The sequence below is a fragment of the Hippocampus comes genome, unplaced genomic scaffold (genome assembly GCF_001891065.2).
Source record: "Hippocampus comes isolate QL1 unplaced genomic scaffold, H_comes_QL1_v1.1 scaffold304, whole genome shotgun sequence".
NCBI lineage: Eukaryota > Metazoa > Chordata > Actinopteri > Syngnathiformes > Syngnathidae > Hippocampus > Hippocampus comes.
In genome coordinates, this window is record NW_017805013.1 from 1 (window position 1) to 3,537 (window position 3,537).

The window sequence follows — 3,537 nt, forward strand, 5'->3', positions numbered from 1 at the left end:
TGGGGAGAGTGTTACACTGAAAATCTTAAGGTTTCCAGTTCAACCCCAGTTTTCGGCATATAAAGCACAGAAACGTTTTCTTTCATGCAATTACTGGACTTCAATGTGTCCTTTAACTCACTTTTGTGATTTTGGCCGATAAGGTCCCATTAATTGACTGGTCAAGAGGGCATAGTTAAAGCTATAAGAGGCTGAAATATCTCAGTTGGCAGATCGTAAGACTAAAGATCAAAAGGTCACTGGTTCAAACCTAGGTTTCGGCATGTGAGGCACAGAATTTATTTCTTTGTTGCGATTACTGTATGACGCTGTGTCCATTGACTCACTGTTGTGATTTTGTCCGATAAGATCCCATTAACTGACTGGTGAAAAGGACTGAAGAAACGTCACAAGAGGCTGAAATAGCTCAGTTGGGAGACCGTTAGACTGATGATCTAAAGGTCCCTGGTTCAAACCTGGGTTTCGGCATGTTAGGCAAAGAATTCTTTTCTTTGTTGCGATTACTGTATGACGCTGTGTCCTTTGACTTGCTCTTGAGATTTTGGCCGATAAGATCCCATTAATTGACTGGGGAAAAGGCCCAAGTTTATACCACGAGAGTCTGAAATAGCTCAGTTGGGATTAGACTGAAGAGCTAAAGGTACCAGGTTCAAACCCGGTTTTTGGCATGTGAGGCACAGGAATTGTTTTTCTTGTGATTACTGGGCGACAATGTGACTCTGGCTGAAAAGATCCCATTGATTGACTGGCGAAAAGGCCTTCATTCACATTAATTTTTGACAACAAAATTGTGTTTTGGTGGTTAAATCTCATGCTGTGTGGCAGTCAATGAGCACTGAGAATACTTAAGGTGGTTCTCACTTTCCATTTATGAATAGAATCAGAAATGCAAAAAAATAATAATTCATTCATTCATTCATTTTCCGAACCGCTTGATCCTCACTAGGGTCGCGGGGGGTGCTGGTTATAAATTTTGCGTATTGGACTGCACAGCAACGACGTACCTTGGCAAGAGCGTGTCGCTCTTGGTTCGGCTGAGGTGGAAGAGGGACAGCGCCAGGCAAACGGCGAGGTTGGCGGCCGTCATCTGGTTTTCGTCAACCTGTGCAGCCGCATCGCGCAGGAAATAGAGCAGCGTCTGCAACGCTTGGCGGTTTTCGTCCGCCATCAACAAGATGGCTGCCTGCATCGCCTGCAAACACTGCCTGCTCCTTGGGTACGTCTGGGGTGTGAGTTGACAAAATATCGAGACGTTGTGGTAAAATGTATTGTGATGAATTCTGAACTCAGTCAGTTATTGACACAATGACATGCTGGCAGAATGCATTACTCCCTCAAACTATTACCACTGAATAATCCCTGGACTCTCAGCATGAACCATCCGAAAATCCACAAAGGTATTTTAGCAGACGGCTTGGCGACCTACACTGGTAGATGTGCAGGAAGGTCTCTCCCAGCTTGTTGCTCAGTAGGGGCTCCAGAAAGTCCCGGAAGAACTGCTTGACCATGTCGGCCATATCATAGGCCGACTGCTCCTCGTAGTCCACGCCATCCGGAAAGGTATCGCACCGATGACGCAGTGCTTGGATGCGAGACTTTGCACGAGACTTGCGGAACAGGCCCACCTAGAGGGAAACCCGTACAAGATGAGAAGACAGTAAAGCGTTCCATGAGAACTCCATAATTGGTCAAATGTTGTCTTTTGTGGCAAGATCTCGTGTTTTATTTTTATCTTTAAGATCTGCTTGCCACAAGTACCTGGTCCAGGCACGTGAGGTGGGCAAGAGCCTGCTGACGCGTGAGGTGGGCAAGAGCCTCCTGAAGGCAAAGGGGCAGCGGGAAGCCGCAACGTCGTACGTGCATGAGGAGCGGGACCCCAAACACGCTCTTGTCCTTGGAGTCGGGAGACTTTATGCGCTTCATGAATTTTGGTACAGACCTGCAAGAAAACAGGATGAGTCTTCAATTGTGATGTTTTTACATATAAGGAAAATGTTGATCGCAATCAACATTGCAAAGAATTTGTTTCTTAGGGACCCATGACGAAATTACCCTTTAATGGCCACTTCAAAACAAAATGGCTGCCTTTCTGTGCTTGCCATAATGCGAAACGAAACTGGCTTTTAGGGCTGAATTAAAAATGCAAAAAACAGGTTGGGTGGACCTGAAACAATTGATTCGAAAATGGGCCGCAAAAGGCAAGTCAGTAGCAAGCAGACGCTCTTGTACCCACCAGGTCCAACCATGCTTGTTGGACATGGAGTACTTCTCCATAATGGCAGTGAGGCCTAGCAAGGAGAATTTGTGCAGCAGGCTGAGCTGCATGGCCGACTGGCTGGTAATGTGAAGTGACGAAGACGGCTGGTTAAGATGGTGAGACGTCCAGAAACTGGGCCAGCGCACCCTGCAAAGGGTAAGCGGCTCAGATAATGGATGGAAATGGAAAAATGATCTTGATTCTACCATGATTCTCCCTGCAATGCAAACGAGTTTGGCACCCCTCGTCTAGATGTATTTCTTACCGTGGTCTTGTCAAGGAGGCCCCACCACCGGAATCCCTTTAGTCCCGACCGGTCCCGATTGTGTCTGTATAATTCTGGGAGATGGGTGTGGTTCTGCCCTCACCATCTTCACCATCCTCGCTGTCCACAAGTACACCGCGGCTCCAGTGAACCACGATCTGATGCAGGCCACTGAAATGCTGGATAATGTCATCCAAGTGCGGGAACAGGTTGTCCTCTTTCTCCAAGTCGAGGATGTCTCCCATGCTGGCTTATAGGTGGGAACGAGGACATTGTCGTATGCGCTCACCCGGCTGCCCCTCTGAGCTTTCGGGCACGGGGGCTTAGACAGTAGACAGCAAGACCAGTTTTCGTCCAGGTTCTTGCTTTTGGATGGACGTGAGACAGTGAGGTCAGCGGAGCTTCTCCCAGGCATCAGGCTCTCGATGGACAGCGCTTTGGGGAAAGTACCTGGCTTGTGGTCTTTGGCGACATGAATGAGGAGGTTTTCATGTGAGCGGAACTGGGTCCTCTGTGCATCGGGCCTCTTTCCCGGGTCCTCTGTGCATCAGGCCTCTTGCCCTGCAAGGGGAGCTCCATGTCTTCCAGATATTTGCTGCTTTGTTTGCTGGCTGTCCGTGCTCGTGGAGGTGTGGTATCACGAATGGGGCTCACGTTCATCCTGGAAACGTCAGCGCAGTCGTCGTCAAAGTCGCTGCCGCAGTTACTGACCTCGGCAGGCGATGTTTCACCATTGTTCTGTCGTGGTTCTGTTTTTGACCAACAGATGGCACTGTAGGGCTCCGCCTGCAGCTGCACACCTGTTGATCATGATGTCATTAGTTGTACAAAAGGCCTCCCGGCACGACCTCTTGGTGTCGGGTCATTGTTGTTGTCATTGTTTGTTCTGTCATGTTTTGGTCACTGTTAGTTTTGAGCTTCAGCTATAGTTCTTGTTTGATACTTTGGATTTATTTTGTTCTTATGACTTTACTTGTTTGAGATTTAGTTCTCTCTGTATTTCATGAATACAATT

General features: G+C 47.9%; 1 non-coding gene and 1 pseudogene across 1 annotated transcript; one reads left to right on the plus strand and one right to left on the minus strand.

Annotated features, from left to right (window-relative positions):
• Positions 1-395: 395 nt before the first annotated feature.
• trnai-gau (transfer RNA isoleucine (anticodon GAU)) lies at positions 396-468 on the plus strand. Its single transcript has one exon. It is a non-coding gene; the product is annotated as a tRNA-Ile (tRNA).
• Positions 469-1,004: 536 nt separating this feature from the next.
• LOC109511853 (stAR-related lipid transfer protein 13-like) lies at positions 1,005-3,255 on the minus strand (annotated as a pseudogene).
• Between the last annotated feature and the right edge of the window lie 282 nt (positions 3,256-3,537).